Raw genomic sequence first — 12,285 nt, forward strand, 5'->3', positions numbered from 1 at the left:
CTGGCTAGGTCTGTACTTTAATAAGTTACAATTGCATTTTTATTTAAAGCAGCCAGAATTTAAGACCACTATTGAGAGCCATAATTAATGTTGATATGTTTTTGATAGGGAGGAGAAATTTCCCCCAACTCTATTGGCTTTAAAATAGGTTGGGAGGAAGGAAGCTGTAGAAATATTTGGTAATTGCATCTTCCTGGAGTAAACATGGTATTTATGGTAGCTGGTGTCCCAAGCATTTCTATTTTCTTGATATAATTACTTCTTTAGATTCACAGTGCTCCTGCCACTCCAGCAACAGAACTTCATGCACCTTCCCTGTAAACATCAGTTGCATTTTATAGAATCTGTTAGGTTTTATTTATTTATTTTTAAATTTTTTTTTACATTTATTTATTTTTGAGACAGAGAGAGACAGAGCATGAACAGGGGAGGGTCAGAGAGAGGGAGACACAGAATCTGAAACAGGCTCCAGGCTCTGAGCTGTCAGCACAGAGCCCGAGGCGGGGCTCGAACTCACGGACCGCGAGATCATGACCCGAGCTGAAGTTGGCCGCTCAACCGACTGAGCCACCCAGGCGCCCCTGGTTTTATTTTTTTAATTCTCTTCTGATATTTGTACTTTTTAAATAAGTTTTTTATTTTGAGAGAGGGAGGGAGAGAATGAGCAAGTGTAGGAGCAGGGGAGGAACAGAGACAGAGGAAGAAAGAATCCCAAGCAGGCTCTGTACTGGCAGCACAGAGTTGGATGCAGGGCTCAAACTCATGAACCAAGAGATCATGATTGGAGCTGAAACCAAGAGTTGGATGCGTAACTGACTGAGTCACCCAGGCACCCCTGATTTTTGTACTTTGTGACTTACTGATTAGGCTTCTGCTCTTTCTCTTAATGTTATTTTTCTGTTTTTCTTACATAGTATTTCTTCAAGCTCGCTAATTTTTTCTAAAAAGTTTTGCAATCACTCCACTCAACCTTGGGCCTTATGCATAAAGAAGTTGGCAAATTCCAATCTGCATTATGTTTTAACCTAGGTACAGGAAATGAGTAGATGCATTACATACATATAACAATAGAATTAATTTGTACTCAGTTTCTTTTTTAAATTACCATACAATAATCATGCTAAATAGTATCAGTGATAAAATATTTTCCCTTACTGGGACACATGGCTTCCACTGCTCCCCTTCATTTGATACACCAAGCAGATAGTGCTCATCTTTTGCAAATATTTATATGAATGATATCTTTGGTGAATTTTTTCTTACTAACTTTGTTTTTTTTGAGAAATAATTTATATATGATAAAATACTCTTTAGTGTACAGCTTGATGTGTTCTGACAGTTTAACCGCTGCAACCAGCATCTCAATCAAAACATAGAACATACCCAATAATATTCCTCTAGTTTAATTCCAATGAATTTGAAGACACTCCCCCAAACCATCAGAAGCAACTCCTTCCTGGTTTTATCAGTATCAGTTACTTTTTCCTGTTCTCAGCCATCATTGAAATGGAATGGACTAGCAACATTTGCTCACAGTAACATTTAAAAAACTTAATTTGTTTTATTTTTTTTTAGTAATTTTATAATTTCCTTTATGTAGTTTCAATACATTCATAGATACTTATGCCTAGTTAACATTTGGATTTTTGGAGCTGTGGTGAATATAATTTTTAAAGTTTTACTTTGTACATTACATTTTTTCAGAAAACTTAGTTCACTATTTTACTCATTAAACTAATTTTTAATTAGTCCTTTTATATTTTTATATTGACAATTTGCATATCATTTAAATAGTGATGTTTCTTTCCTTATGTTTTCCTTTTTAGTTTCTTTGTGAATCAGAATTTTAGGATAAAAATATTAAAGTCCAAGCTTTTTATAAGCAAATGAACTTTCATATAAAAACACATTAATAGTATCAGAGTCAATAATGAAAGTAATTTGTAGTCTGTGTAATACTAGAACTTCAGTTTTTAGGTTTTTTTTTTTTTTTTTCCCATAGCACTTGTACAAAAAAATCAGAAATGAAAACAACTCACACACACATCTGAGATATATTTTTTGCTGTATGTCCATTCCTGGTCTTATAAGATAAAAAGAATACATTCAAAGTCATCAATGCCTAATCTATTTTTGTTAGTCCATTTATATTTAGATTAGTTTTTTGTTTGCTTTTGTTTAAAATTTGTCCCTTAACCTGTCCCTAGATGGATAAAGAATATTTTTATTAAAATTATTTACAAAGTATTTCTTTTGTGGGGCCCCTGGGTGGCTCAGTCGGTTAACCATCTGACTTCGGCTCAGATCATGATCTCACGGTTTGTGAATTCGAGCCCTGTGTCCGGCTCTGTGCTGACAGTTCAGAGCCTGGAGCCTGCTTCAGATTCTGTGTCTTCCCTGCCTCTTTCTGCCCCTCCCCTGCTCATGCTCTCTCTTTCTCTCCCACAAATAAACATTAAAAAAAAAGTTAAAAAAAAAAGTATTTCTCTTTTAAGTCCCAGTATCAATTTTATCTCTTTTCTACACATTTTTCTCATGTAAATATATCACAGAAGGCTGAAAATGATAGTTTTCAATTCCTTAGAAATACTTGACAGTAAAAAAAAAAAAAAAAAAAAAGTACAAAGGTTTGTATTTTTAAAAACTAACATTTTTTTCTTTTTTTTTTTTTTTTTTTTTTTTTTGAGAGACAGCGAGGGAGGGGCAAATGGAAAGAAAGAGAATCTCAAGCAGGGAGTCTGACAGGGGGCTCTGTCTCACAAACAATGAGATCATGACCTGAGCTGAAATCAAGAGTTGGATGCTTAACTTCTTGAGCTACCCTAAAAATTAACATCTTGAGTCAAGTGTTATTTTTGAGAGAGTGAGAGAGAGAGAGAGAGACAGAGAGAAAGCAGGGGAGGGGCAGAGAGAGAGTGAGACACAGAATCCAAAGCAGGTTCCAGGCTCTGAACTGTCAGCACAGAGCCTGACGTGGGGCTCCAACTCAGGAACCATGAGTTCATGACCTGAGCTGAAGTCTGAAGCTTAACTGAGCCACCCAGGTGTCCCTTTAAACTGTATTTTTTATTCTTTGTTGTGTTAATGTGCTGTGTCACATTTATGGATTTGTGAATGTTAAACCATCCTCGCTTCCCCAAAATAAATCCCACTTGATCATAGTGAGTGATCCTTTTAATGTATTGTTGAATGCGGTTTGCTAATATTTTGTTGAGGATTTTTGCATCTATGTTCATCAGTGTATTGGCCTTTTCTGTGGTGTCTTTGTGGGGGTTTTGCTACCAAGGTAAGGCTGGCCTCACACAAGATATTTGGAACCTTAATTTCCTCATGTATCTTTTGGAATAGTTTGAGGAGAATAAATATTAACTGTTTTTTAAATGTTTGATAGAATTCATCTGTGAATCTAGCTTGTCCTGGACTTTGTTTTTGGTAGTTTTCTGATTATCAATTCAATTTCATTGCTAATAATTAGTCTGTTCAGATTTCTGTTTTTCCCGATTCAGTGTTGAAGTATTGTACGTTTCTAGGAATGTATCTACTAAATACTATCTTATTATAGGATACTAGTGGTGTTCTCCAAAAGAATTTGTATCAAATTTTCTTAGTATTACTATGATTAGGATTTCGAGATTTGCATAAAAGTGGAACCAACAAGATGCCTGTCCAGTTGTATGTCTTCATACTTTATTTTTATAAAATGCTGTTTCTTTCATGCCTAAAATATTCTTAGTAGTTACTATTTCTGTATAATTTAAGGCAGTAGCATAAAGTAGTTAAGCTTCATGGAAAGTATATTCACCTAACACTCAGGTGACATATTGCCTGATTTCTAGTCCCCTTCTAAAAATTGCTGTTGTTTAGAAAATAATATTTAGGATTAATAAATATTTAGGATTAATGTTAGGATCTAACATTTAAATAAAATTGACCAGTACTTATTAACGGAAAAAAGATTTTGATCAAAGATATTATGCAAAGCTATGAACATGTTATAAGTTTTTCTATAATAAAGAAATAGAGATATTATATGAAATTTGATGGATTATAAAATATTTTTACTGTAAATAAATTTCTTCACTTTCAAAAGAAAAGTCATGGAAAAAGCAAACAAAACAACGATAGGCAATTTAAGGTACGTTAGGCATTCTCTCGGGAGAAACATAAAGTCGTTGCTTATTCACTCTTGCCTATTAAATTGTCTGAAGCTGTCTTTCTTTACAATGAGACTCAATAGTGTGAATGATGCTCCTGAAGAAAGTCAACATATAGAGCTATGCATATAATATGAAGATGCATTTCAAACACTGGTAACTATTATATTTTAGTAAGATCTTCTGCAGTTATTTTTAAAGATTTTTTTAATAATTTAGTTAACTAGTGCATGCTATTTTCCAGATAAACCAAATATTTATTTCCCGCAACATTCAAGCTAGATGAGATTTTCCTAAACTTGCATAAGGTGCATGATTTTCAAATATAACCTAACTAGAAAATATTTCCAAACCTAGTTTTGCTTTCTTCCTAGGCTGCCTGGTAAATTGCAGAATTCAGAGATTTGAATAGGCTGTCCTGTCTAAGCACAGATACCATAGCAAAAGGGCACACAATCTATTTTAAGTTAATTTTTAATATGGGTAAAGTATACCTTGTGTGGTAAAGATTTCTAAACTGGCTTGCTTTATTCAGCTCCTGTGACTTGTTCATTTCACAGCAGTGACCACCCACTAACTAAATCCATAATTATCTTTGCTGCATTAATAAAGACACTGGGAAAATTATCACATTAGGCTGTCTCTGCAAGAGGAGAAAAATTCTTGTTTCCATTCTTCAGCATTAGCTATTTGGAGTTATAAAGGGAAATTTACTGGTACTTTGATGATGAACTTTAAGTCTACTGAAGATAGTTACAAAGGTAACAGCAGTGACATCATCTAGTTTGTGCCCAAATCACGTACAAGTAATGTGCAAACTAACAGTGAGGTCCAAGATCCCTGTATGCATTTTGATATACTGCCCACACTTCAATTAGTTACTTAAAAGTTGTATTTACTACTCTGTTGGCTAAATGGGATTCTAGAAGGAGATAAAATTATTGCGTCTTTTGAAACTCAAGGGCATGTCACAGAGGGCATGCTATATGTATTTTTCTTGTTCAAGATTTATTCTTTTTTTAAAAAAAAGTTGATATATAATTGAAATATAGTGTAAGTTTAAGATGTATGTGTTCATTTGATACATATGTATTGCAGAATGATTACTACTGTATTATTAGCTAACATGCTCCTCATGTCACATAATTACTTTGTGTGTATGATAAGAACATCTAAGGGCTCTCTTAGCAAATTTTAGCACTATAGAGTAAAAATGCTTTACATTAAATCCCAGAACTTATTTATTTTATATCTAGAAGTTTGTACCCTCTGACCAACATCTCCCTTCCCCCGCCAAACCACCTAGTTTCTGGTAACCACCACTCTGTTTCTAGGAATTAGGCTTTTTTAGATTCTACGTCTAAGTGACACCACACTCTATTTGTCTTTGTCTGTCTGGCTTATTTCCCTTAGTTTAAGGCTCTCCAGATTAACCCATGTGGTTGCAAATGACAGAATTGCCTTCTTTCATAAGGCTGAATAATAATCCTTTGTGTGTGTGTGTATGTGTGTGTGTGTGTGTGTGTGTGTGTGGATAGAGATAGATATGTATCCGTACCCCATTTTCTTTATGCATTCATCGATCAGGGGACACTTAGGTTGTATCCATACTTTGCCTATTGAATAATACTGCAATGGACATAGGAGTATAGTTAACTCTTTGATATAATGATTCCGTTAACTTTGGATATCTACACAGAGGTAGGGTGGCTAAATCATACATATGGTAATTCTATTTGTGATTTAAGGAACTTAAATACATTTTTCCATAATGGATGTACTGATTTATTTTCCCACCAACAGTGCACAAGGGTTACTTTTTTCTTTACATTGTCATCAACAGGTACTCTCTTTCTTTTCCACGATAGTCATTTTAACTGGTGTGAGGAGATATCTCATTTTGGTTTTGATTTTCTTTTTCCTGATGCTTACTAACATTCAACACATTTTCATATACTTGTTGGCCATTTGTATGTTTTCTTTGAAAAAATGTCAATTTAGGTGTTTTGCTCATTTTTAATTGGGTCATATTTTTGCTATTGAATTGTAGGAGCTGTTTATATATTTTGGATATTAGCCCCTTATCAGATGTGATTTGCAAATATTTTCTCCCACTCTGTAGGTTGCCTTTTCATTTGTTTTTTTTTGTTTTGATGTATCCTTGTTTAGTTTTGCTTTTGTTGTTTGTGCTGTAGGTGTTGTGTACAAAAAATTATGGTCAAGACCAATGTCAAGGGTATTTTCTGTATTTCCTATAATTTCTTCTAGGTTTTTTAGGTTTTCAGTTTTTATGTTAAAAGCTTTAATTCATTTTTAACTAATATTTTAAGATAAGGGTCTGAAAGTGATTATCCACTTTTCCCCACCATTAATGAACAGACTATCCTTTCCCATTGAGTATTGATTCCTTTGTCAATTATTAATCATATATGTGAGAGTTTATTTCTGGACTCTCCATTTTGTTCTATTGGCCTATGCTGTGTATTTTTATGCCAGAACCATACTGTGTTGACTACTATAGGTTTGCAGTATGGTTTCAAAACAAGAAGTATGATGCCTCTAATTTTGCTTTTCTTTATTAAGGCTGCTTTGGGAATTGGAGTATTTTAGATTTTTTATATTTCTGTAAAAAATGCCATTGGAGTTTCGAAAAGGATTGCACTGAATATATACATGTATTGGTGTAGTATGGACATTTTAACAATATCCTGTCTTCATGGATGAGAGAAATATCTTTCCATCTGTTTATTCCTTCTTCAATTTGTTTCATGAATCTTGTAATTTTCATTGTATAGAACTTTCAGCTCTTGGGTTAAATTCATTCCTATGTACTTTATTTTTGATGCTGTTGAAAATGATGTTTTTTGTTTTCAGATGTTTTATTATTGTATAGAAATGAAACTAATTTCTGTTGATTTTTGTATCCTACTTTATTGAATTTAGCTGTTTTTAGAATTTTTTCATGTGTGAAGTCTTGAGGGTACTATTCTCTATATAAAATCATATCTGCAAATAAAGACAATTTTACTCTTCCTTTCCTATTTGGATTCTCTGTATTACTTTTTCTTACCTGATTGATCTTAAACTTCTGGTACTGTGTTAAACAGGCATGGTGAAAGTGTGTGTTCTTGTCTTTTTCCAGATATTAGAGGTAAAGCTTTTAACCTTTCTCTGTTAGGTACAATATTGCTGTGGGTTTGTCCTTTATGGCCTTTATTGTGTTGGGAGTCTGTTCTGTCTATACCCAAGGTGTTGAGTGTGTGTTTTTTTTTTTCCTTCATAAAAGAATGTTGTGTTTTGTTAAATGCCTTTTTGTCATATGTTGATGTGATCATATAGATAACTTTTACTTGTCCTTCTGTCATTATGGTACATAACATTGACTTGCATATGTTGAAAATTCTTGCATCTCAGGGATATATCCCACTTGATCACGGTGCATTATTCTTTTAATGTTTTCTTGAATTTGGTATCTTTTTGAGAGTTTTGTATCTTTATTAGTTAGGGATATTGGTCTGTAGTTTTCTTGTAGTGTCCTTATTTGGCTTTGGTGTCAGGTTAATAATGCTGGCCTTGTAAAATGAGTGTGGAGGTATTCTGTCATCTTCATTTTTTTTTTTTTGGAAGAGTTGGAGAAGAATGTACATTAATTCTTTAAAGATTTGGCAGAATTCACCCATGAAACTATCTGCCTCTGGGTCTTTCTGTATTAGGAGGTTGGTGATAATTGATTCATTTTCATTATTCATTTTTGGTCTGTTAAGATTATTTCTTGATGGTTAAGTCTTGGTAGGTTGTATGCTTCTAGACATTTAATTTTCTCTCATTTCTAAAACTTGTTGGGATACAAGTATTTGTAGTAGTCTGTTAGATTCCTTTATATTTCTGTGTTAACAACTGTAGTAACTCTTTTATTTCCAATATTGATGTTTCTTTCTTCTTTTTTTTTTTCCCAGCAAAAGGTTTGCCAATTCCATTTATCTTTACTATATAAAGATATAGCCTTATCTTGTTTTTCTGGTCTGTTTCATTTATTTCCATTCTGATCTTTGTTATTTCCTTCCTTCTACTTATTGTAGGTTTACTATTTATTTTTGTAGTCCCTTGAGGTATAGACAGGCTGTATTATAATTCATTTGAATTCTTCCTCTTTTCTTCAAGTAGGTATATATTATTGTAAAGTCCCTCTTAGAACTGCCTTTGCTGCATCTCATAGGTTTTTCACAGCTGTCAAGAGTATGTTAATTTCAACATATATGTGAATTTTCCAGTTTCTCTATTACTGATTTCTAGTTTTATGCCATAGTGGTTGGAAGGATAAGTGGTACTATCTCTGTATACTTAGCGTATGGTTCAAGTCCAACATTATGGTGTTGACTTTCTGTCTGGGAGTTCTATTCATTGATGAAAGTAGGCTATTGAAAGTAGCTTACTATTTCTGTATAGTTGTCTATTTTTCCCTTTCAGATCAGTTAGTATTTGCTTAATATACTTGGGTGCTCCCATGTTGGGTGCATATGAATTTATTGTATTTTCCCAATAAACTGACGTCCTTATCATTATAGAATGACATTGCCTGTCATGTTAATTCTGGCTTAAATTTGTTAATTTTGTCTGATACAAGGATAGCTACCTTGCTTTCTTTTGGTTTCCACTTTCATGGTGTATCTTTTCTTCATCTCTTCATTTTGAGCCAACAAATGTCTTTAAAGTCAAAGTGAGTCTGTTATAGGCTCTTTTTTTTTCCATGTCTCTCTAGCCACTCTACATCTTTTGGTTGGGGAATTCAATCCATTTACATTTAAAATAATTATTGATTGGTAAGGACTTACTGTTGCCATCATACTAATTGTTTTCTGGCTGTTTTACAGTCCCTCTTGATGTCTTCCTTTGTGAATAGTTTTCTGCAGTGGTATGTTTTGATTCCCTTCTCTTTATCTTTTGTGATTCTACTGTAGATTTTTGCTTTGTGATTACTATAAGACTTATATAAAATATCTGATCAATATAGTAGTATATTTTACACTGATAACAATTTAACTTTGATTGCATATAAAAACCTTACGCTTTTACTCTCACTTTTCATGTTTTTGATGTCACAATTTCTATTTTTCTATTATGTATCCTTTAACAAATTATAGCAGTAGCTATATTTAGTACTTTTGTCCTTTAAAATTCATACTAAAAAGTTACCACACCACTATATTATATTATTCTCAACCTTATACTCACCTCTATGACTGGTTGTATATTTTCATATGTTTTCATATTACTAATTAGAATCCGTTTATTTCAGCTTGAAGAACTCCTCCCAGCATTTCTTGTAAGGCAGGTTTAGTGCTGATAAACTTTCTCAGCTTTTGTTGATGAGGAAAGTACGATCTCATCTTCATTAATGAAGGACAACTTTACTGGGTAAAATATTCTTGATCTTTCTTGGGGGACAGAGGCTGGGTTCTTCTGTCTCACCATTTTGTTGGAGATGGTGTGCTACTTATGATCAAAAAATAATTGTTGAATAAATGAATATTCATATTTAAAGATTTTAATTTACAGAGGAATTTCCTTTTATTATAGCCTCAAACTGCAATTCTTCAAATTTGAAATGATATGAATACATTAACAAATCTGCAATATCACAAAATAAGTTGTGGGTAGCTCAGCCTAGACTGAAGCCAAATACCAACAGAGACATTTTGTGATAATATTTTATTTAGAGTGTAATCTAGTATTTGGTCTCTGCAGTCAGAGTTATGCCAAATCAGGTGAAATCTAATTTAGAAAAAAAAACACTTGTCTCAAATTTTCAATTAAGAAAACTTTAATGAAAACTTGTACATATCAATATTTTGTTTCACTATAAAGAATATTATGTGAACTCAGACTGTTTGTCCAATGCAATGATATAAATTATACAAGAGAGCTTCGTAAATGGAGGTAAAAAGTACTTAGACCATGGGGAAATAACCCAAAATAGGAGTACTGAGTTTGGCTTACATTTAGTCTGCATTTTTACAAAGTAAAAAATAATTTTGAGACAATGATCTAGATTATTTTTTTAATCTTCCTTTTATAGAAATGCAGGTTTGGCTGCATTATTTTTGATTGATAACCCGTGGTAACGTACCTGAACTATAGAAGTTTTCTATGTTGTAGCATTTATAGACAGACTTAAATGTTAAATTCTAGAGTTGAATTTTGGTTTCACTACAGCCAGGAATAATGAAGTGTACTGATGGGGTTTGTAATAGTATCTTAATGTATTTATTCCTCCAGTTATGCGACAAACATTTATTAAATGCCCACCACATACAAGAGGCTGAGCAAGGCAATTTATTCTGCTTAAACAAAAATAACATCAATTAACAGCTTACCCCTGAACTTTGTTGTAGTTATCTTGGTGAGAGTAACTCGAATCCCTTTGTTCTCCACAAGAAAAATTCAAGTCAGACAGTAAACAAAAGTATGGGAAGAAAAGATCAGGAAAGCCCATAAAATTAGAGAAATGTAAAACTGACAATGTAGAGGTAGAAGTCACCAGGGTTAGGATAGTGCCTTGCAGTACATTGTAGAAATTTAATAGTTAGTTCATATCATTACAAAATCCACAAAAGAGGAAGTTGTATCACTCCACATTCTAGCTAAATGCTTACAGGACTTTCAGAAATTTTTCTAAGTGCTCTCTTCCTCAGTTTCCTTCTACTTGGTAAGTGGATACTGATAATTCTCTCATTTGATTGTTACACAAAATTGACAAAATGAAAGTAAAAGTTCTCACCAAGTTCTTGGTACAGATTAGGCATTTATTAAGTGTTTATTCTCTTTTGCTCTTGTGAGAGTTGTGTGATGAAAAAAATCTGTGACATATTCAAGCTTGTGGTACCTGTGGATGTGACTCATTTGAGTGTTCAACCCTGTCATCACCCTCTTTTGGAGTAATTCTAGATTTTAAGGTCTAATTTCACCAAAATCCATATAATTTCAAAATTAAGAGCTGAAAAAAAAAAAAAAAACACCTTGTGTTATTGTCAGAAACAGAATGTAAACCTAGCCCTTCTGATTGCAATTTCTATCCTGTACACTAAACATTGTCATCATTTTCATTAGTGAAACCACTGTCTAAAGTAGGATATTTGAGTGGTTCTTCTCTTAGTCTTTCATGTGTTAGTAACTCTTACTGCCATGATGTCACAACAAGCACAATCAAGGAACTAAGTCATGCTAACCATTTTGTTAACTACATTTCACCAAAGAGGAATTAGTATGATAAAATTTCTAGATTTTTACACGAAGAGACTTATCTGAGAGAAAATTTTACTTCTTCTGTAGCTCTTTATATCAGATGTGAGTCAAAAAGTCAGAACCCTACTGACACTATCTTTTAAGATAGGGAAAACAAGCAAAGCATTAACTGATTTTATCTGTTTATAGAGCAGACATCTTCTAATAGAACAGAAGGATTCTTCAGACTTTATGAAAAAGTTTCCCAAGGATAAAGATTACCTCTGTAACGCCCGAGGTCGTGAAAACCCACCACAAGAGACCACCAGAGTCGTAAATCAAAGCCAAGCGGCAAGGGTCGTTTATGGCAGGTTCAAACCTGGACCTCCGCGCACTCGTTGCCAGTGACGCTAAGAGGCCCCGATCAGGGTTTGTACAGCGTTTTTATAGACAGAGACAAATAGCATAGGGGAGGTTTCAGATTATGGGGGGCCTGATTAGTTGATTTTAAAGTAAGGACATTTGTTGTTCTCTGATTGGGCGTCCTTTGGCGGGAAGGCTTTGTCCGTTACTTGTGGTGGGAGAAAAAAGGGGAAGGGGAGGAATGTGTTAAGCAAGCAAGATTACAGAAGCGAGAAAATGCTGGTTAGTAAGTATTTTCATAATCTTAGGGTATAGCAAACTAAGTCTAGAAAAATTTAACGGTGCTCACATCGAACAATAGGCAAGACATACAAAATTTTAAATTTATTTTCTGCATTCCCCCCTTTTCCTTGTGCCTGAAGAGCCAATCTTGGATCTTCAGTTTTCTATTTGTAATGTCTTGAGCGGTTGGTACTGAGTTCGTAAGACCATTAATTGTACAGCATTGAACCTGTCTTGGACAAAATTAATAATTTTGTTTATGATG

The sequence above is a fragment of the Lynx canadensis genome, chromosome D4 (genome assembly GCF_007474595.2).
Source record: "Lynx canadensis isolate LIC74 chromosome D4, mLynCan4.pri.v2, whole genome shotgun sequence".
Lineage (NCBI taxonomy): Eukaryota > Metazoa > Chordata > Mammalia > Carnivora > Felidae > Lynx > Lynx canadensis.